This window comes from Trachurus trachurus (genome assembly GCF_905171665.1).
Source record: "Trachurus trachurus genome assembly, chromosome: 7".
Taxonomy (NCBI): Eukaryota; Metazoa; Chordata; class Actinopteri; order Carangiformes; family Carangidae; genus Trachurus; species Trachurus trachurus.
The window spans coordinates 19,213,178-19,240,422 of NC_139901.1; the positions used below are offsets into that span (position 1 = coordinate 19,213,178).

The 27,245-nt window shown below is 43.6% G+C and overlaps 1 protein-coding gene across 2 annotated transcripts in view; it reads left to right on the forward strand.

Moving 5' to 3' along the window:
• The first annotated feature begins 5,445 nt into the window (after positions 1–5,445).
• Positions 5,446–27,245, forward strand: part of l1cama (L1 cell adhesion molecule, paralog a) — a 40,279-nt gene continuing 18,479 nt past the window's right edge. For both annotated transcript variants that reach the window (XM_083974971.1, XM_083974972.1), the window contains exon 1: positions 5,446–5,701. The gene's annotated coding sequence lies outside the window, so the exon portion shown is untranslated. The remainder of the gene's footprint in view (positions 5,702–27,245) is intronic.

Consider the following 27,245-nt stretch of genomic DNA (forward strand, 5'->3'; position numbering starts at 1 on the left):
ATCTCCAAACGCGGCCACATCAGTAACCGAGGACCTGTGTGCAGTCAGTGCAGTGGAAAGGCCCCTGCAGGAGCACAGAGTTGTTGAATCCACCGCTGACTGCCCGCTTCTCACTCATGTTCTATCTTTGGCTCTGTTGCCTGTCACTTCTCTCTCTCTTTCTCTCTTCCTCCTTTCCCCCCCTCACATACTGTTGGCTCACTGCTTTCTTTTTTATCTTTTGTCTGTCACTCTCTGTGGCTCCAAGCAGCTCCTCAACACTCCCAACACGTTCTCACTTTCTTATACTTTCTTTTAACCCTGTGTTACCTGCCTGCAGAGTCCAGCGGGCCTGCTTTCTACGTCGACTGCTTTGATTTGTTGGGGCCACTGAGAGATGTTGTTGGTTACTGGGGGGACTCTGACTGTTGTTTAGGACTCTAAGCTTTAAGATGTGTTGTTTCATGCTAAAACTGAAGATATAAAATCTAATTATATATAAACCCATAATGTATTTAATTCAAAACCACCTCCACTCCCTAATGGGACAATCTCATTTATATCTGATTATCTACATGGACTGGTATGAGCCTTCTGCTGTAATCCAGGGTATTTTTCTAGTCTCCTAATGTATTTTCTATTTAAATAGGACACTAGAATATAATTGGCAGTGTCAGTTTTGAATTTTACTGCTTGTGGAACTGGGTCGGGGATTGCAATTGAAAAGATAGTGAAGTAACTGCTCTCCCTGCTGTATCCAGTTCTGATATGCCCAGACAAACCAATCAGATACTGTATAAATAAAGTTTGATTATTTGAATGTGGCATGTTTATGATTGGTCAAACCAACAAGTAACTATCCCATAACTAGAGCCAGGCTTGGAGTTCAGGCAAGTGCTGTAATTACTAATTGTGGAACTGCGACAGACAAATGGAGATCAGCCTTCATTAAAAAGTAAAGTATCCTGCACCTCGGCTTCTCATGGAAGGGAGCAGAAGAGATTCGTCCAGCTGTATCGTCCCCTTGGAATTATAAGGTTCTATCTGCGTTCTGAACCTTATAAAACCAAGATAGAGTTTGTAGATTGAACCTTTTTGTTTTCCAGATTAAATTACCAAAAATGCATGAAACTTGAAAAAAAAACACCTCCTATTATGTTGTACCAGAACTGGAATACATGAGTAACTAAAATGTCAGATACTGTAGAACCTTATAATTCCTTTTCTCCCACAAGCACTAACCTCACCAATCCAGTGGCCTCACAGTGTGGAATGGAACAGTTGGGGTATAATTTGTTTTTATCCCTGAGTTCCCTTGTTGTGTAATAACACACAAACATTGGCTCTGATACTTTGTCTGTCAATTAACTCAGAACAGATTTTGACTTCAATGACTTTTTATTTTCAGTAAATGCACTCACAACTGTGTTTTCCTGGACTGAAGCTTATGACTGTGAACCCCAGGTTGTTGCACTGAATTCTCATAAACTGTGAACTTAGTTGTTGTTTTTGAACTTGGCCATCTGTTTCCACTCAGGGGCCCTATGCACTGTCCATCTGCTCATTTCACAATTTGTTACCGTTACAATTTGCGCAAATTCAAATCCCTCCTCTTGTCCATATCCTTCTCTTTCTTTTCTCATGTGCATTTCTTAAGATCAAACACTGAGATTTCATTATCACCTTTAGAAAAAAAAAAAATCATTTTTTAACTCTGTAGCCTGTAGGGGCCTCCGTCACAGCCAGCTTTACACTTTTAAAGTTAAATGTTTCCTTCACTGGCCAAACAGCTTGATCATGGAGGATTTTCTATTTGCAGAGATCCTATAGGTGCCCCCCCCCACCCACCCCCACCCCACCCCTTTGGATCCAATAGACCGTCCTCTATGACACAGCATCCTCTTCTTCCTTTCTACTTTAATCTTTTGTGCTTTCCATCTCAATACGTTGGTCCCTCTCTCTCTGAACCTCCACACCCATACTGCAGCCATTTACTATATTGCCTCCGTCCCCTTGTTTTTAAGCTGATGGAATTCTTTCTCCCTCTCTCTCCCTCCCTCTCTCTCTCTCTGTTTTTATGCTGACTGCGTCTGTTTTCTCAGACTTCAGCTGGTCATTCATAGCCTCTCCCTCTCTCCCTCCCTCTCTCTCGCTCCGTGTTCTTGTCTTCCTCCTCATATATCATTCCATCTCTCCCGCCAGTCTGCCAGCTGACTCACTTACAGTCAAGTGCGGAGGAAGGAAAATGAGCCGAGCCTTTGCAAGGGCAAGTAAGAGAAGTCTCTCACAGATGAATGAATTTGAGTGAAGGTAGATATGAAGGAGTGACAGCTCAGGTAAATGTCTCCTCGCATGTAAGTTTACATTATAGAGGTGAGGGGAGGTGGATGAACTCTTTCTTCAACGTGAAACTCCGACTATGAGCGGGTGAAGGAATCAGAAAGAGGCGGCAGAGACATTATCTCTATTGATCAGCCTTAGTGAGGCTTCCCACAAGTTGAATGCTATTTTCTCTCCATCGTCCAGTTGCAGCTACCTCCTGAATATTACAGTGTTGGCTTTTGTTTTAATAGCCTGGCCTCAACAAAGGAGCTGACTCAGACAGTGCTCGGACTGGGAATCACGTTGACTATTAAGTCCTAATAACTTCCTGTTGATTAAGAGAGATGCAGTTTCCTCATGATAAAATCAACCTTATGTTATGTCGCAATATTTGTCTGTACTCCCCTGTTCTCCTTGATTCCAGATTAATGCCCATCCTATCCCCCCCCCCCCCGTTTTTGTCTCCTCCCCTGGCGTCCATCCAGTCACAGTTTTGACCTTGAACTCTCATCTTTTCTCCAGACATGCCGTCCCTCATGAGAATAAAGGCGGGGATTCTCACCTATCTAAACTGGCGTCATCAATCATTTTCCCATGCTGTCTGCTCATGTGGCAGCTTTTGTCTGCATGCCTGGCAGATCCTCGGGCACCAGTGGCAGATGGGCACGGCACGCTGGCACCATCAGGTTGGAGAGGCACAAAGAGAAACTGCAGCAGTGAAGTGGGGTTTTGCAGTTTCAGAAATAGATATCAAGGAAGCAAGAACTGAAAGTAGTATAAAGGTCTTCATCAAGACCTGAGTCAGTCTTCCAAGCAACAAAGGGAAAGCATCAGTTTCGGTAATAGTTTAAGACAAGTTGTCTTGAGGACATGGCTTTTCATTATCTGGAATTTGCTAGAACATTGCTCACACCAACTGACAAAACACCCTCATGGCCATGTGATGGTACTGTTTTCCTCTGTCTGGCCAGGACTCAGCTGTGGGGGTAAGATTACACAATCATATAATCATACTGTTGTTACACAATCAGAATAATGTGAATAGTAAGATTACTAATGAAGAATGGCATAACGTATAGATAATAAGGTATATTGATGCGTACTGACTATTTATTTGATTATAAACCACCTCCTCAGCTCAGTTGAGATAGATTTTTCTGAGTGGACATGGTGCAACACCAAATTCCCTGAGCTGTTCTAAGGCTCTTATGTTTGGGAACAAATGTGGGATGTGTGTGACAGTGTCCTCCAGTTTGCTCTTGATCCAGAAGTTCTTTGTCTTCCTTCCTCTTCTCTTATTACAGCAACAGAACAAAGTCATCTGTATTCAGTATGAGTGCGTATTTTGAAGGGGCTGAGCACTGACCAATCTTCAACAGAGTGAGTACCATGCAATTTAACTAAAGTCCTTGTGACTTGACTTAAAAACAAAGCACACAGTGAAAAACAAGACTACCTTAAGTGCTCTTGGGTTAAGTCAATAATATAATTAGAATTTAAATAAATAATTAAAGCTATTCCAACAAGTCTACAGCCATGCCAGGAACTCTATGAGGCTGCAAACATTAGTGTTAGCACGCTATGCTCACAATCACAATACTAATGGCAAATAGGTGTTTAGCATGTAACTCAGCTTAGTTTGCCATCAGAGTTGAAGGAATAGCTACATTTGACTGATGCTAAAGGAAATATTAAAGAAAGGGAACTGTACCCAATTTCATGAGAATAAATCTAATAGTCATTGAGACATTATTTTAAAAAAAATCACAAAAGTTACACCAGAGTCACTTCCTTTGAGGACTGTGAATGTCTGTACAAGGTTTTCAGGCAGCTGTTGATATTTTCCAGTCTGTAAAGTTGGTAAATGGCTCATTCACAGATCATTCCAATCCATAAAGTATCTTTGCCAGCCCAGCTGATAAAAATACCAAGAAACCACAATGTACAGAAACACAGAATAAGAGCAGTCACAACCACAGTGTAACTATAAAGCACAACAGTTAGTATTTATTGTATTTTGCAGTGTTTGTTTCGACTTGCTCAGAGACTTGCAGACTCACAAATGCATTTTCCAGGAAAAAAAAAGACAAGAAAAGAAGTCATCTTAAAACAAGACAAGCAGTTAACTGTTCCACAGTTTTGCAGGCACAATTTAAAAATCTCTCAGTTCTTTATTTTTACTGGGTGTGGAGAATTGAGAGGAATAATTTTCAGAGGAGCTAAAGGGTTTTGGGAATAGGGGACTGAGAAGGTTTAAGCAATAATCGAGTGCCAATTTATGCAGGGATTTATTAGCAAATAAAAGAAGATTCAGTTTTCTACTTCTGGATTTTAGATGAGCTGGTGGGCAAACAGGACCGACTGACTGCCGAAGAAATAAACAGTAATCATGATGCAACATCCAGAAAATAAAAGATTTCTATCGTCGTGTGTGGGAACATAATCACCCAATGACATTTGACAGTGTTATCATGTCACAGCAACAAACACTGCCAGACAACCCCCGGATTAGCCAAGCCTTTATTACCCTGAAATCAGTAGATCTCTGCAACCCCCGCCCCCCAGACTCAGATAGGAGACGTATTCCCTGACACATTTTTATTCATCAATGTTACGTAACATTCATCTCAGTCATGCCTTTGATTACACTATAATGATCTGAAGCTCAGTCTATGTGGTGGAATAAATTAAAGGAGTTTATAAAACTTGAGTGTGGTGAAGCATGCAGTGCTAACACACAACCTCATTTGGCCATTATTTCACCTTTGTAGCCCATTAGCTCTTGAATTGGTGCAGGAGGGGAAGGGGGTGGAGGTGCACAGGGGCCATAGGGTATGTGCTTTATGCAAATTAACAGTATATGCATTAATATGCTTGGCAATGCATGGCTGAATATAAGCGCAGTAATAAAAGCAGCTGGACCTACAATACCAGACTGTATACAGGGAGGAAGAAGAGGACATAAGGAATACACAGAGGACAGGAAGAAGGAAAGGAGGAGGTGAGGTGGGGGATGGGGGTGGAGGGTGCGGGGAGGGAGGGAGGGAGGGTTGTGGGGGGGTGGTTGGGGTGGGAAGGGTTTAGGTACAATAAAGGAATGGCCAGAATACACAGAGATGGAGGTGAAGGGAGAGCGAGGGAGGGAAAAGAGGAGGATGGAGGGAGGCAGGCAGAGTAGAGGGGTGATGTCACCTCTAACAGGCAGCCAATGAGAGTCAGGGAGGGTGGAGAGAGAGCGGCCGAAGGAGGGTGTGTTTTTCTATCACTGCAGCATCAGCAGAGAGGAGAGGGGCACAATCAATTTCACAGAGAAGAAGAAGAAGAAAAGGCACAAGTAGACATAGAAGAGAGGGGGAAAGGACGCAAGGAGTTGCCAGAGGAAAGTAGCATCACTGTGGAGGTAAGACGCTCTTTATACGATGAGAGGAACAGTTTGTCATTTAATGGAAAGAGAGTGGGAGAGAGAGCTGGTGAGCGGACTAATTAGGCTCTTAGGTGGAGGTGGCTTGTTATGGAATCGCACCTTTGCTTCACCCTCTGCTGGCAGCGAAAGATGAAAGTCTGGTTCATTGAAATGACTTCAACAGACACTAATTTAAAAGTCTTCTCTACAGAAATGTATCTCATTGCTGTCATCTGTGTTCATGTTTATGGAACTGTATAATTACAGCTCTTTCAACACACTTGATTTCATTTTTTTTTATTTTATTAGATTATACATGTCAAAAAGGCCTTTCTTTCAGTGGTAGCCCTGTGGCTCTGCATTACTCTCAACTGTTGAAAGAAGTATCCAGGCCACCTGTCATGGATAACCTGTTGGTACTGTTGGAAAATGTTTATTTATTTTGTTTCTCTTTTTTAAGCGTTATCTTTCTGATCTGAACATTTAGTGCATCGCATGCAACAGGGTCTCCTGCATCATTAATATTCAATATACAGCAGGGCTGTGTGCCACTGTACCGCCTCACTGAGGACTTTATTGGCCGTCATTACACTACAACACTGCCTCATATTTACTTTTTAAATTTGTCTTTCATATGATTTAAGTTGAGATTTGTATTTATAGAAAAGTAAAGGCAGTAATACATATTCATGTATTTTTTAAATGAACTGATCTGCACATCAAGTCTGTTGCCTTTCTATACGTTTATACGTAATAATGCATCAGGGCTCTAAAACATAATGCAAATGTTTAAATCTGTTGCTTTGCAATTCGTGGTGCATTGTGCATTTTCTGCAATCTCAGGGCAATTTCTCATGCAAATTCTTTGCTTTGCATCATCTCTCCGTCTGCCTGGCTACTTTAAAATGAATATTCGTTTTCTCTACACATTCCCCTCCCCCAGCTAATGGCCAAGTAGCTTAATGTTCAGTACGGCCCATGATTGCAATGCGCTGCTACAATTTTCATCAATGTGAGGGATAAAACTCAGCTGTACGGTGAACAGCACAGCAGAACAGACTACAACAATTTTCCAGTCTACCAATCTTATCTCCTGCAGCTCCACTGAGTCTGTTTTGCTTTGGCAATGACAGAGCTGGGTAACCTTAAACTACACACCTCAGAGGGAGGAGAGAGAAGAAGAAAATCTGAAAAAGAGACCGTAGAAGGAAAGAGAGAAAGACAGATTCAGATATTAACAGGAGACAGCGCGCGAGAGAGATATTCACATGGAGCGAGATATCAGGGTGGAAAATAAGGGTGGGGCAGTGCACACAGCAGACTGAGGAGGTGTGCCCATGAAAAGGAGGCCCTCACCTGGCTGTATGCCACACAGCTGGCTGCTGTCACCCTCTGCAGACTATAGCACATCTGTTGTACCCAATGGCAGAAAACAAACAATATTCCACCCACCAGTTGTGTTAATGATGTAGAAAACTGTATTGCCGGAAGCAGCTGCCAAAGGCCGTGAGCTTTTTTGCTGTGCGTGTGTCTGTGGTGTTCAGTTGGGATGTGTTTCTGTTGGGATATCACACACAAAGACAGGACTAGATTTTCAGAAATATACATGTATAAAGATGTATTTGTATGTGTGGGTTTGTGCATATCTTTGTGTATCTGCTCTTATCATGCGTGTGTGTGCGCGTGCTGGTGTAGTGAACCTGCTCGCTTTCTCTTTCTCTCTCTCTCACTCCCTCTATGCCTCAGTAGCCTGCAGCTTGTCCCAGATGAACCCAGTCAGGGGACTGGAGGGGAGGGAAGGCGCTGTGCCTGACAATGACTTGTTACCATCTGCACAACATCCATAAACACACTGCACTGTACACATTCACACAGCAGATCACGGCACTGCTGCTGCTGAGGAGGGTGTGTTGGGGTGAATGCGATGCGTGTGTATGTATGAACGTACGTGTGTGCATGTGTGCGCATCTTCTCCATAGCAGCAATGCTCCAGAGACTCACTGCTGGTCACATTATCATACTATTTAATGCAGCGGGGTTCGTGTGGCCGTGGCAGCCAGATTTCTTGACAGAGCTAGGAGCTGCTGGTGTAGCAGCAGCGTTGTTGTTGTCAGAGTAGCTGGCTAGACTTGGAGTGTATGATTACCCTCGCTACAGTATACTGCAGAATGTAATCTCCCCTCTGAAGAGGGCTGTTTAATTGAGCTGTTCCATCAAAGAGATGGATGGAAACAGGGATTTATGTGAGGAGAGACGGACAGAGAGGCATGGATCTGCAATGGAAAGAGGGAGAACAGGCAGGGGAGTGTCAGCAACGTAAGAGAAGATAAAGAAGGACAAGAAGGTGGACTTCCCTTTGAAAGGCAAAGCGCCTTGCATCCTTTTAATGCATGTTCTCTGCTATAGGTGTTGAAGGAGAGAGAGGAGGGATCAGTTGGGATATAAGAAAGGGCAAGGTCACAAGGGAGGATGGGCTGTAAGAAAATAAATAATGACATGTGAAAAGATTAAGAGGAGGACTTCTATACATCCCACTATTCACAGATAGTTAGTCTGATTGCAGTTGGAGAAGGTGATGAGATAAAGGCGTATAGCAATTATATGGTTAGCTATCTATGCTTTTGCTGTATTCATTTTTCTGAAATGATAATGTCAGAGATTGGACTGATTCCAAATGCCTTTAGTCCTGCAGTTGAAGTGGAGAGCTGGTGTTGTGTAGGAGGAGAAGAATGATCTGCTCTCAATCTGCCAGTTCGGAGCAACTCCAGGGAAGAGCAGTGCTGCACTGGCCTTACGCTCCTCTGCCACCTGTTATAGCCTTGGGGCACATTTTCCAGTAATACTGCTCACCAAAATCACACACACACATAAACACATCTGCACAGGCTCAACTTCTGCAACACATGCAAACAAACACACTGTAAATACATGCTGTTGCAGTGCGCCAAATTAAAGATTCCCTGTTGCCTCCTTGGCCTGATTACTTAAGCGTCTGGTAGTGATCAAAGACCGCACACAACACTTTACAGGGAATCAGCCATTAAAGCAGAGACAGGGTAAAATAAGGGTTAAAGAGAGGGAACTAGCTCTCAGACTGAAGTGTCAACAATGGCTGTTTCATCTCTGCTTTCTTTTTTATCCTCCTTTGAGAGAATAAGTTGTAAAGTTACAAAAACAAGCGCAGATTCAAAGGCTTGCGAGCAAACTCCCCTGAGTTATCTTCAAGCGTGTGTGCATCTTTTCCGATGCCCTGCACGGCACACTCGCAAATTGCGTGTGCACCTTCAGGATGCTGTCAAGACGGAGAGCCCCCCCCCCACCCCCCCTCTCCAAACCCCACCCCACCCCACCCCACCACACCCCTCCCCGGTTGCAGCTCGGAGGCTGTTTGATTTAGACTGTGCAGATGGGAGTCATCCCACTGGGTGTCAAGTGGGGGGATCGTGTAGACATGCTGTCAGGGTTTGGTGGAGAATACATTGCGGTGATTTAGGGAGCTAAGGGTCAGATGGATTGACAGACCAGCTACGGGTAAATGATTATAGAGAACTGGGGAGGAGGGAAGGTATCCAGCAAAAAGGGAAAATGAAATTTGTAGAGGTGAAATGAGACAGGCGGGGAGGAAAACCTAAAGATGTAAAGGATTGATTTAAAAGACAGCAGGAAGGTATGGAGATGGCAGGACGATAAAGACTGTTTTGGAAGATGAGACAAAGTGGAAGAGGATGGTTGTGGCAATTTCTCTGAACCACCTTGTTCCAGTCATCTCTGTTCCCTCTTAGACAGCTCCAACAAACCTTTCAACCTGGGTAATCCATTTTCTTTCATTGCCTCCGTCTCTCTGTCTTTTCCAGCCAACCATCTTTGGTTTCACTTATCCTATCAGTATTCTGGCAGTGGTTGACACAGTTGCCCGCATCGAGGTCTTAATCAAAATAATGACTGAGGTTTCTATTAGCTTTCCCAGAAAGAGGCTCTCGGACAAAGACTCATAAATCCAACCCCATTATACAATTGAACCTGTGATGGAGACTGAGGCACAAATAGAGGCGTCATGTATGGAAATGAATTTAATTGGCCAGAGTGAATTACCTTATTAGAGCTCTCAGAAGTGATGGTATGAGAGAGAAGAAACTGTAGAATTCCCCAGAGTCACAAATGTGATATTGGTGGGTGAAGTAACACAAGTGGAGCCCCCATGGTGGATATTTGAAACCAGGAGAGAAATTAATTACAGCCAAACCAATAATGAAAGGGCAGGCCCAAGATATTCTAGAAAAATACAGTAAAAATGGGAAATTGTGATGAAAACATTTTCAATCCAGTGAGTAAAACTTCACTGCACACTGTTTAAAATAAAGAACCAGGAAAGAATTAAAGTTGCTCATAGGATTGAATATTAATTAGCAGAGATATTAAAGTCCATGTGTGACCTTCTCTTTGCCTCTTTGATGCCGTTCTCATCCAATTTTTCTGTTGGGCAAAATAATTTCTTTGTCTCAGCAGCACAGAAAATTCCCCTTAGCGTCACTCCTTCTGGATCCCAGTCAGCTCTGTGAAAGAAGCGTTATTGTCCACATCAGTGAATATAATTGAACTAAATTGACCCTCTGTCCACTGTGTTTCCCCACTGCATGTATCTGTCTCTATAGTGGCCTGTGGGTTGTCAAAGATGCTTCTCTGTGCATTTTACTTGTGTGCGTGAGTCACTATAAATAAAAAGGGCCCCTTGTGAATGAATGAATAATAACCCAGCCCAACAGTGTTAGGTTATTGCCTTGCGTTTGTAAAAGACAGAGTCAAGTGTCTGGTGGCAGCGTTGGTGAGTTCCAGTATAAGTAAGTATGCAGGTTTAATGGCCTCTGGGTAAAAATAGCTTTGAAATGAGGTTATGTATTACCTTTTCTGCTTCAAAGGAAGTTATTAATGCTTTAATTTTATTTTTGCCTTTCATTATTCCCACCATGAAGTCCTTGGTCATTGTTGCTCAAAATAGAAAAGGTTTCAGTTCATGCTCATCCTTTTCAGAATGGAGTATTGATTTAAAAGATCCCCCAAAGATTTTTTTTATGAATCAGATTTTAAAAAAGAAACTTAGCCTACTATTAGGTCTGCATTGTAGCCTGTTTCGCCCATAGCTGGCTAGCTAACCTACATTAACCCATGGATCTATAAAACATCCATGCATTAACCTCAGGTAAAATTTAAAAAACCTAAATCCAGAGCGATCTATCGCTCTGCAAATCTGGTGAACATGACGGCTACGTCATCGCAGATGTGCGCGCGCAGCCAGGGGGCAGAAAGCGGGACATTTTTCATTGTTTATAAGAGGAGTCAGGCAGAAAACGAAAAGGACAAGGAGTTGTTGTGCTGTTAACTGCACAAACCGGCAAAAGGATGGATGGAAATTGTATAATAAACCGAGGGGATCTCACCTGTTTGCCAAAAAAAGAAGAAGATTATGGCTCCAGGCCATTGAAAGGGCGGATTGGGGTCCCGAAGGTCCTAAAGGCAGCGAGGATCTGTGCAGCACTGGTGTCATGAAACAAAAAATAATATAAATTAAAAAAAAAAGAAAAAGTTTTGCACATACAGACTTACAGGTAATACTCAGAAAATTAGAATATCGTGAAAACGTTCATTCATTTAAGTAATTCAACTTAAAAGGTGAAATGAATATATTATTTAGACTCATAACAGGCATTGCAAGATATTTCAAGCTTTTATTTGTTAGAATTTTGATTATTATGGCTTACAGCTTATGAAAACCCCAAAATCAGAATCTCAAAAAATTTGAATATCGTGAAAAAGTTCAATGTTGTAGCTCAAATTGTCAGCCAATTAATCCAAAACACCTGCAAAGGGTTCCTGAGCCTTTAAAAGCTCTCTGTCTGGTTCAGTACAGTTCGCAATCATGGGGAAGTGAATGAACTTTTTCACGATATTCAAATTTTCTGAGTATTACCTGTATATGCACGCAAATTGTTGTTTGTGTACACACTGGGCTTCTCTATGAGATAACTGCAAATGCCGGGCCATATGATAGCCATTTGGACATATCTGATCTGAAATCCATTAGTCACTAGGGAATATTATATGGGTCTGATGAAAACGAAATTTATCAACCAGCGCATCCAGCGTTTCCTAGTCTGTGGCGGCCGCGACTCTCTCTCTCTCCTCCTCACACACACACTGCAGATGGGCAGGTCGCATTGTGACGGTAACATGCTAATGCTAATGTTAGCTCATTGCTATCCGCCCCCCAACAGACCGTCTACATGTTGCTGTTAGCATAGCCTGAACTATCTTAGCTTAGCTAGACCGAATACTTTTTGAAGAAAACATTATTTTTTGTGAGTTGTTTTATCTATTTCATTGGATGTGTCCATGGAGGTAAACCTTGTCTCAGAGTCAAAATGTTGCTGATTTTTCCCCCCAAAACATTTTCCACTGTGGAAAAAACAACAGACCTTGGTTTGACGTCAGCAAAACGTTGCAGGTTACCGCCAAGAGCTCCAGGTAATTTACTGTGCTGTTTCTTGTTGTTTTGAAAATTGCACAATATCAAATTTAACTTAATCTTATATAAGCCAATATGACTATTTAGAAATATTGACAATATCTCAGATGCCACTGACCATATTGTGACACCCTGGGGAATGTATAGGCCTATGTCATAGGACTATTCTGGCTTTGATTACATTGTGCAGGCTGTTTATTAAGGGGACATACAGCATTGGTTTGCTAATTTATTGATCTGTTGCTGAGAGGCCAGTTAAATTTTTAATGAAACTTGGAGGCATGGCGAGCTACTTCAGCACTGGTGGTTTGCTTGAAGTTACATCATACTGCTCTGCGAAGCTTTTGACAGGCTTTTTCAATACCATTGGAATTTATTCTTGATCTGCAGCTCTGTGTTTTTCTCGTCAGTTTCCCCTCGACATTGCTTCTCAATGTCCTTGACGTGACTTTTATCCTAACCCAGATACTTTCTGCAGCCATTACTTAGGCTACATACCAAACTTATCAAAAATAGTTTATTCTGACAGTAGAAGAATTTGGCCGCCATTAAAGGTGCATTAGTCATCTCTGTTTCTGCAAGTCACTGTTTCACCAAAGCTGAGGAAGTTCTCCTATAAAAGACATTTACATTTTGGCACTAAAACATTATCACAGTCAAGTTGTTGATGTTTTTTTCCTGATTGGATTCAAACATACACTTTAGGCCAGAGTATGTCTGAAGCATCTCAGAGGCACGCCCAAGATTTTACTGATCAAATGATGCTGCTTGTGCTGAGAATTAGAACTTGAAAAAGGAAGTGCCGACCTTCTGCAAATGGCACTGAAATGCTGTGAAATAGTTTTTGGTATGTTGCAGCTGGGACACACATAGTTACAAAAGCTGACATAAGCCGTGTGTGTTTTTCTTCCGAGGCCTTTAGAGTGAGCTGTGTTGAATTGAAGGTTTCTGCTTGACATTGACAGAGTGGCACATGTCATCTTCCCCAGTGTGGCTTGATACTGCTCTGAATCATCCAATGGCTTATTTATCTGGAGTGTTTACATTTAGGTGTATTGATTTCATTTCACTTTGCTCTTTCCAGCTCTGTACCTACACTTCATTGGAATTAACCATAAGTGATATAGATGGGGCATGAAGCACGAGCATACAGACACACTTGAACTGACACAGCATTCTCAAGTACTGCTGGGTGATGTAAGAAACCAGGCTGTCTGTATTTGTCTCCCCTTTATGTCTTGGTGATGTTGTGATTGCAGTTTCTTGCAGGCGCTTTATCTGCTGTGTCAGCCGTGATATATTCATTAGGGTTGGATTTCAGAGGGTGGGAGGGGATCAGGTTTTGAGTGGGTTGTAATCCCCATACACTGGCCTAATTTAATCTCACCTACTGTGCCATCCTATTACACACTATACGCCCACCACACGCATGCAGTCTGTGGCTGGAGGACACCAGATGAGGGGCATGAAAGGCTAAAACAGGGTAATGTCAGACAAGAGGCGTGGAGACAGAGGTGGATTGTAAGAAAAGAGAGATACAGACTAGAGAAGGCAAATTGATTATGAGCAGCAGGAGAGAGATTCGAGAAAGAAAAAGGAAATGTCAAGGAGTAAAGAAATGTCAGACAGAGTTAGAGAATGGCTCTCTTTAAGTTTGTTTTGGTGTCTTTAGTAGTCTTGCTCTCCCTTCAGATATGGCCGCCTCCGCTCTCAGAATGCATTAGGGTTAGATCAAATGACTTATTCTACATAATAATAAATTTAACTGAGCATCTCTCTGTCAGTGTCTACTTTGGGAGATTGAAGCCTGTATTGAGAGTGACAATAGAAATTGATGGGAAACAATATTTTCTCAAACCCTACAGGAGTGGGAAATCCCTCACCTGGTGATAAAACATTAAAATAGCTCCTATCAATAAAGTGGGACATGCTCAGACACTCATATTATTGCCCATAGATTTATCTTCAGCATCATTATTCACAATGCAAGCTCTATTTCACCTGCATTGTCACATTTTAGTCTCACACTCTGTCCCCTTTTTTCATATACTTTTTACAAAAAACCCCCCCAAAAAAACATATTTGAATTTGGCAACTTGTCCACCAAGCCTTTGGCTCAGTGTATCTTGGGATGTATCCTAACTCATTATATCTATTACATCTATCAGAGACTTTACACAGTGAAATAAGGGTTTATGTAACCTATTCTCTAGTATTCTTTACCATTTATGACCTACATATTTCCCATCGTCCATCTTCATCTGCTCATAGCCAGAGTAAATTAGGCCATGCTAGCAAACCACACACTTTCTACCTGAAGAGGATGTTGTCTGTGGATCTGTTCTTGTTAACGTGGGCTTGAATGTGTGTTTTTAAATCAGGTTGGTTGTTGGGGTTGTTTGAGTTTGCTCTCTGAATTGATCAGGGGTAATTGGGCATGGCGCTACAGACAGCCTCACACTAGGGCCCAAGCTGCAATAATGAGCCTCTATATTTAGCTATAAAACTGTCTGTTTACATCAGCCGTCATGCTCCGTTGCACAGCGGGAGGAATTGAGCAAATGTGTTTTTGTGGCAAAACTTGCAGGAGCGCACTTTGGTGTCAAGAATTTCTGTTGAACTCTGTGTTGAAGAAGGGACCGACAGATGTAGCAGGAAGTGATAAGGAGACATGGGGTGAGGCGTCTTGTTAATACGAGGAAAAGATAAAAGATACAATCCCCTGGAGAAAACACAGGAGCACCAAGTGGGAAAAATAGATTTATTTAGCAGTGCTGATGATGTCACACAGGGAGCGAGGTGGTGAGAGACGAGACAAAGAGCAGAGAACAAACCACACTGAGATAAAGAGAGAACCTAGAGAGAAAAGACAGAGGGCCTGGATATTATTAACGAGCTTAATGAAGTAATTATACACATAAGCAAAAGGCTTCATCCTCCGGGCCTTGTGTGGCTTGGGTGGGGCGACAGAAACAGAAGAGAAAAAAAAGTGGAATGCAGGGAGAGAAAGAAAGAGCATTTATCATCAGCAACCTTTTAATCATATTGATTGTACCGTAAAAGTGTGATCCCGCTAATGGCGACGAGCAGGAAGTGTGAGTGTGCTGAGTTTAAGATGGGGGGACAAGGTGGGAAGAGAGGAGCGAAAGATGCAGGGAGCAGAGAGTGATGGGAGGGTAAAGGACAGGAGATCCTGTAGCGATTAAAATGTCAGAGGCAGATGCACACCTGCCAAGCAAGCACACACACACACACACACACACACACACACACACACACACACACACACACACACACACACACACACACACACACACACACACACACACACACCTTTAGACACACACGCAAGCTCACCTGTGTCTTCTCAGGCTGTGCAGCGAGTGACTCTATGGCACTAACTGACTAACAGACAGAAATAGTTGGACCGAAGTGATGGGATTAAATCACCATGTGTTCAATGCAGGGATGACTTTTATACTTGCAGGTGCCATGTACCAGGCATACATCATCATAACTCTTCCTTTTCCCTTCCCCCCACCGCCTCTCTCTTTCTATTCCTCCTCCTCCCGTCTCTCCTCCATTCAGCAGTCCAGACAGTTTGTGTTTTATTTATGAATACGTAGTGAACACTGTTTTGACCAGTCCATGGTTCGGGGTGGGGGGGTGGGGGGTGGAAATATAACCAAACAATAAATGTTAGTGACAGGGATGTTACTGGCTGTGCAGCTGTCATACACATTGTTTTGTTCCCTGTGTTGCTGGCCCCTCAACCTGGCTGCAGGGCCAGTCTGCTTCCACAAGTGTCAGAAAGTCTGGTTTCTCCTTTCACTTTGAATGAAGGAAACAGTCTCTGAGGTGTCTGAAAAAATGTTGCCAAGCAAAAACTGTGTTTGTTTGTTCGGCTGGTTCTAGCTGTCATGAGTTGCTGACGTTGCTGCGGAGGTGTCCTATAGGGACCAGGATGATCAGCAAGTTTTAAGCCACGAGCTACATGAGAATATGTTTATGTGTGTTGCTGCTCATAACGTTGACTGTGGATATGCAAGAGTATCAGCAGCTGGCCATGAGCATCTTTGTTTTGAGTGTGTATAGTATAGATTGTCAGACCTTGTTGGGCCAACTCTCTACGAAAAGCTCATCAACTGGTTGTGTAGCCGCAGGGAAAGGTCACCACAGCTTCCCCTGCATCCCCGTGGCCGCTCTCTCTCTCTCTCTCTCTCTCTCTCTCTCTCTCTCTCTCTCTCTCTCTCTCTCTCTCTCTCTCTCTCATTCTCTTTTCCTATCTGTTTTTCTCTCCCTCTTTTTCTCTCAGTGGATTTCTGTCATCTCTTATAACTGAGGCACAACAGGATGGAAAGAGAGATGAGAATGTGCGGCAGCTGGGGCTTCTGTGTACGGGGCGATGCCCTAGAAGGCAGAGAAGGGGGAAAGAAAAAAAACTGATGTGGGAGGAAGAAGCGAGAAACAGCGAAACTCTGCGAAACAATATAAATAGAGAACAGATGAAACAGCATCCTCATTTTTTTTTTTTTTTGCTTATTCACCCTGTCTGCCTCCCAGAATAGATAATATTAAGCTAGATACCGGTATGCTTGTCACTCCCTCTACATATCTGACGGGAGATAGATGACGCACACACATATGCAAACACAGACAGGATGGAACAGGTTGTCTGTTTACTCTCTTTCATATTGCGCCTTGCTGAAAATTGCTTTGCGTTCTGGAAAATGTCATGTCCTTGATCTCTTTGCACCGCTACACACTGGTGTGTAGAGGGGCTGGAGCAGTGTAGAGACATGGGGAGGGGGATTTGCAGAGATGAGGGTCTGCAGCAGGGACGTGGCTGTGCGCCTCAGATAACACTGCAGCCTTTGATGGAGCCTGGCCCTCCTCTGTTGGAGAGCACAAGCCGCTCCGCCTCAAATAGATCTCCGCTGTGGACTCCATTGGTAATGATTGGATTTAGTTACGGAGCAGAAATGGTTTGCTGATGATAATGATAACAGATGCGATGGGAGTTAGTCAGCCACTTAGGGTCGAGGGATTGTATCGATGCTGTGCCAGCCTGCAAATTTCCCCTCAGACTGGGCAGTCTCGGGCTTGATAAAAGTTGATGGCAGAGGTTGATAGAATGCTACCTGTAATTGCATTGTGGACGATCTTGGCTGTGTGGTTATAATGAAGATGTAATGCAGGACAGATGGAAGACAGCTCTCCATAAGCTTCTTTCTATAGGGAAGCAGACCGGCAGGGAGGGGCGGGGTAAAGGAGTTCAGGTAGAGGAAAAGAGATTCATACTGATATAAGACGTGAGACACAATCAGCAGGGAGCAGAGAATAGAGAACAGAAGCGAAAGAGAGAGGAGTGCAAATAAAAGATAGACTTTCGGCGCAGACGACAGCCAGGAAGAGGGAAGTCTTTCATGTATTTGGTAGCATGTAGACATAACAGGGGAACTGGAGGAAGGCAGAGATGAGGAAAGAGCGAGAGATGGAGACATGGGAGACAAGATGAAGGTGGAGAGTATAAAGTACAGATGGATGACATAGAGCGAGAGAGAGAGAGAGAGAGAGGAGAGAGAGAGAGAGGGTATAGGGGGATGGGGTGAGGGGGGATGAACATGTGGGAGGGGGATGGGAGAGAAATATTTGCTGTGTGCAGCTGAGCTGGAGTCAGGAGGTTGTCATGGTGATTGCAGGGCGAGAAAAGGAAAGTGAGCTGGGGGTATTGACACCTAGTCCAAGACAGTACACGCACACACAGACAAATAAGCATATACACACGGACACACACAAACAGACACATACTACAACAAACAAAATATAGTGACCTGTCACATCCTAAGTGGACACACTCACATTTTCTCACGCACACACGCACACACACACACACACACACACACACACACACACACACACACACACACACACACACACACACACACACACACACACACACACACACACACACACACACACACACACACACACACACACACACACACCATGGATGAAGCCCAGTGGCCGTATCACCATGCAAACTCGGTTTCCCATGTCTCTCCGCTGTCTTTTATCCTCACTCACCCCCATTTGAATGGCAGGCAAATCTCCTTAAACTGACTTGTCTTACCAGACAATTACCCCGACTAACCCTCAGTCTGCTGCTGTGTGCACGTGTGAGCAGGTTTGAGTGACAGTGTGTGTTGGTTTCACATATCTGAGCTTTGCTGTGTTCCACTGTGAGCTGATGACACGAAGAGATGAAAGAGGCAGAAACAGGCAGATGAAGAGACAAGCAGCATCTCTGGTGGGGAATGGTTTCCTGGGCCAGGGTAGTCACTTATATAATCATAATAATCTGTATAATGTAACAAAATTTATATGGAATTATAATCCCACAGCTAAAAATCACAACTCCAAACTGCAGGTCATAGTTAAAGCACTGCAAAACTTGAATCATAGAACTTCTAGGAATAAGAAGAATATCTTTATTCATCCCAAAGGGAAATTAATTTGTCAGGCAGCTCATCGATTAAAGGAATTAAAAGTATTAAAAAGCCTGATGGCTGTTGGTATGAAGGATCTTCTGAATCTCTCCGTCCTGCAGAGAGGAGTCGTCCACCACTGCTGTTTGTTTTTTCTTTCTGATCCATCAAGGTGTTATGAAGTGGATGATCTGAGTTGTTAAGAACGGCCTTTTACATCTTCACTGTGCATCTCTCCACCACCTCCCACAGTGTGTCCAATCTTCTAATCTGTAACTAATTTGTCCAGTCGCCTTGCATCCTTGTGTGTGATGCTGCCTCCCCAGCAGACTGCAGCATTAAACAACACACTCACTACCACAGACTGATAAAACATCTGCAGCATCTCACCGCAGATGTTCTAGTAGGTAACAGCAGATTTTTTTTTAAATATAGTATGAACTGAATGCCAAATCATTCACCACTGTGACCCGATTGAAAGGAGCATTTTCTACAGAGACGGATGACAACTTCAAAGGTGATGATGCAGATTTTTACCTTTAAAATTATTTCACCTTGACTTGAATCAGATCAACTTGACTCACATTAGAATATCAGCTGGTCTGACTGAAAAATACCTTGAATTCACGCAGATTGCTACAATCAATCTGAAAGACTGGCTTGCGATTGCAGCGTGGGGAGAGAGTGTGCAGCATAAAAGAAATGAAGTGCAAACGCAGCAGGAAGAATGAACGATTTCCATACTGGACAACAAACAAATCAATGAAATGCTCGCTCCTATTAGCACTTATGCTAAAATGTGGTTGTGTCCCAACAGAACATAGAGATGATGTGATTTTTTTTTCTTAAAATCAGTCTCCACATAGAAGACTGGACAGCTTCAAAAAGAGCTATAAAATCCATTATTTACCTCTTCACCCCTTCTCTCGTTCCTTCTCATCCATACACACAGAGCTTTCCTCACTCCTTCCAGTCCATAGAAATCTACTAGTGTTACATCTCCTGCTTCATCCCCCATAGACCTTGTATTTGATTAGATAAGGACCACTTAAGGGGAAGTGCTGCTTTTGCAACTTTTAACAAAGTTAATGGGATTGCCAAGAAGCTGCTGCCTGACCTGGTTAATAATTCTGAGGATGCTCACCAGGTCCCGTGAGTTGTTTTGCTACAACTGTGACCAGTTAGCTTGTAGCGTGGTTATGCTTGGGCTGTTTTGTTTGTTTTTGTTGTTGAAATTTGCAATTGTTTATATATCTCTCTTTTGCATTGCTGCAACTAGAACTGTGTATCTCTGCACCGCATGTGAATGGTTGAAACCATGTATGACATTAGTTTGCATCCATTTACTTCCTGTAATTTTATATGTGACCTTTTTTTTTTCTAAGCCCAGTATAAGGTTAGAAAAAAGATCCAGCCACTTGCCCACAGTCGTTGAGCCACTGGGGCCCCTCCATGCAAATGTGTCAGTGAAGTACCATGTGTGACCTTGTCCTGCCAGTAGCTCATTTCCCTGAAGTGGTGGAAAAGACAGGATTACATCCAACCTTAGGAGACCTTGACAAATGTTTCTGGCAAAGTATAAAGCTTAGCAAAAATCTGTCTACGGGGCAGCTTACAGGCAAAATTAACTTTTTTGAAATATTATTTTAAAAAGTATCTCTGCTCAAGAACCTGGAAAACTGAGACATAAAGGTTTATCTACAAAACAAAGAAGTCCCAATTTTCACATTAGGCGGGATTGATATTTTTGTCATGATTCTGAGGAATCCTCAAGGTCTAACCTGTTGTGCTGAAGGTCGTAGGTCGCGTTTACATACCCCGCCTCTCCTCGGGGTGTGGCGTGCCAAATTTCCCAGAGGAGGTGGCCACGTGTCCTTGCGTGTCACACGAGTCGAAGGCAGCTGTGTCCTCCATCGCTATATGGGCCACTTATCACCTGACCCAAGGGACCACTCCCTCCTCCTCCTCCTCTGTCTGCTCAATGACTGACTGCATAACGCCTCTTCAGACACCACTACCTGCAACAGCCAACACAACCCCCACTCACCTGCACATTACACTTGATGCATCCCAGACACAAGTGGACACATATGCTCCCATTCACACCAGAGACTCATCAGATAACCTTAGGCCCATACAGCTGCTCTGCTGCTTTGCACCTTATTTATGCATGGCTGACTTGAATAACAATGACCTGTATGGAAAAATAACCATAAAGTCATGTATGTGCTTACGTTTTTAAAAAAATTTTTTATCATACACAGTAGCTATACCATGGTATGGATATTCCAGCATCTGCTGCTTTGGCTGATTTCCCTCTGGTGCTGTTACACACTGTTTGTGTTGGTGTAGTGGGTTTGTTCTCTCCTACAGTGTTAAGCTGCTTCATCTGGTTTCAGTGCAACTCTGATAGATGCTCTAGTGATGTCGGCTCCTTTTTACTGGCCTGTCTGGCTCCAGTTTGATCCCCATAGGCTTTTCTTGCACACACACATAAAACCTCCTCTTCACCCTTATGATCTCCCTCTAATTTCTCTCTCTAAGGGATTAATAGCTGCATTCGACAATGTATTTACTGTAGGAGCTCCACAGTGCTACACTATATAGAAAATGTCGTCATAAAGATAGAGAAAAAAAAGTGTCAGTAAAGGTCAAAATACACATGAAAATAAAGGAGAAACACAAGCAAGGCTGTTAGCTCCTGGGTAGCAGGAGAGAGGGGGAGAGTCTGCTTATGAGAGATAAAGAGAGACAGAAAGCAGTTACTGGATGGAGCTGGAGATGTAAGAGGAAGTGGGGAGGGGGGAAAGGGAGAAGGTCACTCCTAATAGCTCTTCCACATAATTTCATAATGTCATGATTGGCTCTCTTTACACAAGCTAACACTGTTAACTATCTACAATATAGACATTAAACCAGCCAGCCACAAAAAAAAGCATCTTTATAAGCTGTGTTCATCATCACATGTTCCCTCTGCAGCGCATAGCAACATGCCTATGAGGGCGAGTTCGGATGCGTCGCATCTTATATCTTCTGTGTGACACCTAGGGTGTGTCTGTAATTAGCAAGCTTTATGCTGCAGGCTCAGACTCTGACTGATGCTGCTGCTAATGAAGGCAGTGATACCCACGGGCAAGAGAGCAGCAATGTAGGCTTATATGTATACATAGAGAATACGCACGTTTCTCATTTAATATACAAAATGATTTGATTAGTTTCCTTGATGAGTGTATTATTTTTTGCCAATTAAAAAAGGGAGAGTGTTTTCTTTCTCTGTGTGTTTTGTATATACAAGTAAAGGCCACTGAAAGGAAAGAAAGAGATTCAATATTACAGTCATGAGTTTATCTACCCAAACATTTGTGTCTGTGTGCGGTTTTTTTTTATAGATACCATAGATCTCTATGCCCTGTTAACCAGCCAAGTGACAGGCAAGCCATAAGGAAATTACGTTATCAGCTGTTTACCTAAGTGAGCAGCAGCTAACATGCTAGAAGCACAAGGAGCTGGAGGCAGCGCTCCATCTGCAAGACTGGTTCCATTAGCTGACAAGAGAGATTAGCTGACCTGCTGACACACAGCCTGATCTTTACTGATACGCACATGCACTCATGCACACAAACACACACGTATCGGGAATCTGATACACTATTACATTAGAGTAGAGTATCACCCCTGTTTTTGATTGCCAGAGAGCTTTTACTGCCCAGTGGTCCCATAACCAGATGCCTCTCTTTACACATGTATCATTTGCACTTCATTTTCCTACCCATCTTTTTTTTGCTTTGTTCTTTCCTTTTCATTTTTCCCCTCTCTTTGTTTTCACTTTCTATTAATTTTTCAGACTTTTTGTGTTCGACTTTGTTGTCAACCCCGCCTTTGATCTCCCGCCGGTCTTGCCCTTCTTTCTTTCTCTTTCTCTTATAGTCGGTTTACCTTCCTCCATCCCTCTGTCCCTCCTTCCCTTCATCCACCACTCCTCTCTTTCTCCAGCCCTCACGGATGTCTTAATGAGTCCACTCCTTTACTCCTTGAATTATTCACCACTTCTTTTATTCTCCCATTCCCATTGTGTCTTAAGGGGAAAAACATCAATAAATAAATCACGCCAGAGGTAAGCTTCTTTTGCAGTCTTGGCGGGATGACAGTACGTGTGTTTATGGGTGTACAGAGAAGACAGAGTGAGAGTGGGGAATTGGAGAGGACTTTGGAAATCTTGTACTTGTGTTTTGTCTTATAGTTGGATACGTTTGTAAATGATTTAACCTTATGAATCTTTGACTAACTTCAACACCTGCTGCCAAGTCTGGGTGTTTCTTTCATCTTGTGTGCGTCCACATGTCAGTTGACGTACGTGTATTAGTATAGATGTGAAGACATCCAGTATTTGGACTTACACATGAATGTGTGTGTGTTAGAGGGACGGCCTGTCAAGGCGCACCAGCACATGAATGAGTGTGTGTACGTGTGTCCGCATATGTTAACAATACCGCAAACCTGTTAGTGTCCATGTGTGTGAATAACTGATTTAGTATGTGCAGGGGGGGGGGGGGGGGTTGATGTGTAGAGACCCTGTTGTCATAGCAACCAGGATAGAAAGAGTGTGGGCGGTTGCCCTCACGGCTCCTCTGACAACCTTTATTTTCTCCTGCTTTGTGTCACTCCAACGTTAACCCATAACCTCTGACAAAACAGGGATGGGTGGGGTCCTTAAAAGATGTGCAGGCGTCAGGAGCTGAGTGAAATATGGCACCGGTTCTATCGCTGCATCTGTGGGAGTGGGAGTTGCAAAGTATCTAACGGCCGAGCTTATGCTAATAGTGGTATTGATAAATGTGCTGTCTGAGTACCCTGATTCCAGATAAGCTTTAGCGCTGCAGTTTTTTGTTTTTTCTCCCTCTGGTAGATTTTTCAATCGCAGTTGACCATGGATCATCAGTCTTGAAGCACATGCTCTTTTACAAAGAGTGCCAGCACAAGAGGTTTCCTACTGTGTCGTTAAACCTCCTTTCTATTTAAGTTGTAAATATTGGATTATTCAGCCGTGCTATCTATTGTCCAAGACATAGTGCTACCACAGCAGGTTGTGAAACTGAGAAAAGGCTTTGATTATGGAAAACAGGAGAAAGAGATGACAGGAAAAGTGACCGTGAAAAATATTGTAGAGGGTGATCACTGAAGAAAGCTTTTAGTGTCAGCTATCAAGGAATGGGGAGAGGAGAAGACGACCGATACAAAGATGACAAGAAAATAGGCACTCATTGTTCTTGGACGGTTCCCATTTTAAGCCTCGGCTTATAAGTAGAGAGAAAATGTGAGGAGAGGCTTGAATGAAACGCGCTCCTCACTGTGGTGAATGGTTTTGGTGTGGAGTGAATCGTGGAGCAGAGAAGAAACAGGCATCCCGTATTATTTCACATGATTTGTGGTATTTTTCTGCTGTAGTGACGAAGTGGGTCTGAGACTTGTCTCACTGCAACAGGCTCATGCATTAAGTATGACCCTGCCAGAGAGAGGCGGAGGGGAGGCGGCGAAGGAGAGAATGAGACAGTCACACCAAAGACACCAGGTATAGATGGACAGCATCCGTCTGAGACCAAAGCAAAATGTATGGTGAAGGGGTGCAAATGAATTATGAATTTGGGTGAATTTAGGGCAAATTGCGCCGACAGGAAGGGGATTTCTATGAATAATTCACTCTTCAGGGGGCCTGATCATCTACCCCCCACCAGCTTCACCTTGTTCCTCAACACACAGCCCCCCCCTCACACTTATGCTATCCATTGACCCTCATAATCTCTCACTGCCCTTCTCCTGTAGCGCCATAACTCTGTCAGTCCGTTTGTCTCAGTGCGTACTCTCTTTGTTTATGTCGAAATTACTATCTATTCCCCGATCTTCCGTCTGTCTCTTCTCAGCCTGATGTTTCTCCAGACAGACGAACCCTGGGGGAAGAGGAGGGGGTAAAGGAGGGGCATGTATTCGTTTATTTTTCTCCCCCCCGTCCTTCCATCCCGCGTCCTCTCCCCCTACACATCTTCACAGCTGGAGGTAGTTAATATTTAAAAGAAAGGCATGACAGGACGCAAGACCCGCACACATGCATGCACACACACACACACACACACACACACACACACACACACACACACACACACACACACACACACACACACACACACACACACACACACACACACACACACACACACACACACACACACACACACACACACACAGTAGAATCCTGTAGAGCAACGCATCTAATCAAAGAGCACAGAGGATTTCAGAATTGATATTTTGATGACACACTGCGTTGAGATAAAACATACCAAACCACATTCATCAACACCTCAGCTCGTGATGCGTGAGGATATGAAGCAAACAGTTAAAGCAGCTAACTTGAGTGTGGGTGGTTTGCACGAGATCAGAATACTGTATGTGTGAAACTCACAACATGATATGACTCTTGAGATTTGATCTTGCATGTTTTGCCCTCTCACCACACACGCGCATAAGAGATAAGAGAGCCTGTTCAGCATTTCAAGTCCTTGGCAACGCCCAACATGTCTTCTTAATGCTAATTACTACATTTTGCAGAGGACAGAAGGGTGCAATTTTCTCCCTAATGGATGACAAGGGTGTTACAAATCACATTGGTAGTACAGCAATTAGACTCAACTAATGGCAGCAACAGTAACATCTTAATATACGCTGTTTGGGTTATTTTGTTTTTGTAAGCAAAACGCCTCAAAGCAGGGATCCATGAATAATTGAAGACTTGCAAAATTGACTTGCTTGATTTGGTTTGCTTGATACATGGTCTGCTGGTGGCATTTTCTTTTTGCAGTCAGGGTTTCTTGCAGAAAAAATGACCACGCCCTCAAATCTCTAGTCAGTGCGCTCCGTGCGCGCTCTACAATCTCGTTGTGATTGACCGACTTCTGATGGCGCCCTTTGACATCCCGGCAGTGATAATAGTTTTTGAAAAGCACCTCGAAACACTATGACGGGTCATCTCAACCCAGCTGCAGGCAGCCGCCCCAGGCGTGACCTCTGACCCTGTCCAATGAAGCAGGTAACAGGGCTGGGATTGGATCACTGACAGCTGCACAGCGGACACCTCTGAAGAAGTGAAATCAGGCATCTGCTTCACTGTCAATGTCTCTCACCCCTGAGATAATGGAGCGGCCACAAGGCTCCGTGCCGTGCAAACAGTGTGGAAGTGTGTCTGCGTGCGTGTGTGCTTTTGTGTGTGCATGCGCCTTAAGCCACATCAGCCTGTGCTATCAGAATGCTTGGGTGGCGGCACTGGCTCTGTTATATGGCAATCCGCCATACCTCTCTCTCTCTGTCTGTCTCTCTGTCTGTCTGAGCCTCTCCCTTGCCCAGTCACACCCATGCCAACCCATTATAGTGTTCCCCTTTACTGCGCCTACTCAACATGACTGGAATATTCTGTGGCACAATCTACCTCCTGACTGGAGCCCACTGGACCATGCCCTTTTATCTGTCTGATCTCTTCTGTCAGACCACTCGAGGTGTGTGTGTATGTGTCTGCCCGCCTTCCTTACTGTCTGTCCATCCGTGCATTACAAGCTTCTTTGTATGTCTCCCTACTGCTGTCTGCCTCAGTGTCTGTGTGTGTGTGTGATTGGCGTCATGACAAGCTACGGCCCGTCACATTATTAACCAGCATCCTGTTTCACTCCTCTCAGCTCTCCTTCATGTCTCTTTGGAAGCGGGCAGCAGTGGTAGACAAGCTCCCACCTTAGCTCACATTAACACCAGCAATAATACCCTGACTAGCTGTGCTGTGTTCATTTGACTCTAATGGTATTTTGGAGCAGCTGGTTTAAGACCGGATCACTGTAATTGGCTCCCTGTCTCAGGAGAACAGCAACTAAAGCAGCTTCAGTCTGGGTCCAGCAACTGGAAAAGTAGATGCACAATCAAAAAGTAAGTGAACAAACAATGTGCACTGATTAGACGAGCTTGCACATGTTCGTATATGCGCGTGCATGTGAACAGATAGGATTAGCATCACAGCTGTCACCCTCCTCCTCCTCCTCCTCCTCCTCCTCCCTTCTTCCACATTTCTCCACCCCTCCCATCACCTCCACCTCTCCCTCTCCTCTGCTCTACAGCTCAAACCCACTTTTCATTTCCCCCAGAAGCCCTCCACCTGCCCTCACCCCCTCCCTCTCCTCCCTCTCAGTTTGCTTGTTGTGCCAGTTCTCCGACAAGGCAAGCGAGCGTAATGGCTCATTTAATCCTAATGCTGTTAGTTTAAACTGCCTTATTAAGAGCTTAGCTATTGTTTTGTCTTTAATTTTACCTAATTTGGCTCCTTTGATGTAGACAAATCCCACATTCCTGTTTCTCTTACTGAGATACTGGTGTTAGATATTCAATACAACCTCCATTGACTGACATATGAATTATCCACAGCAATTAACTTGTCAGCCATTACCCACTAGATAAAAGAAAATGAACGATAATCACCACTCTCCATTTGCTTCTCGCCCACCGT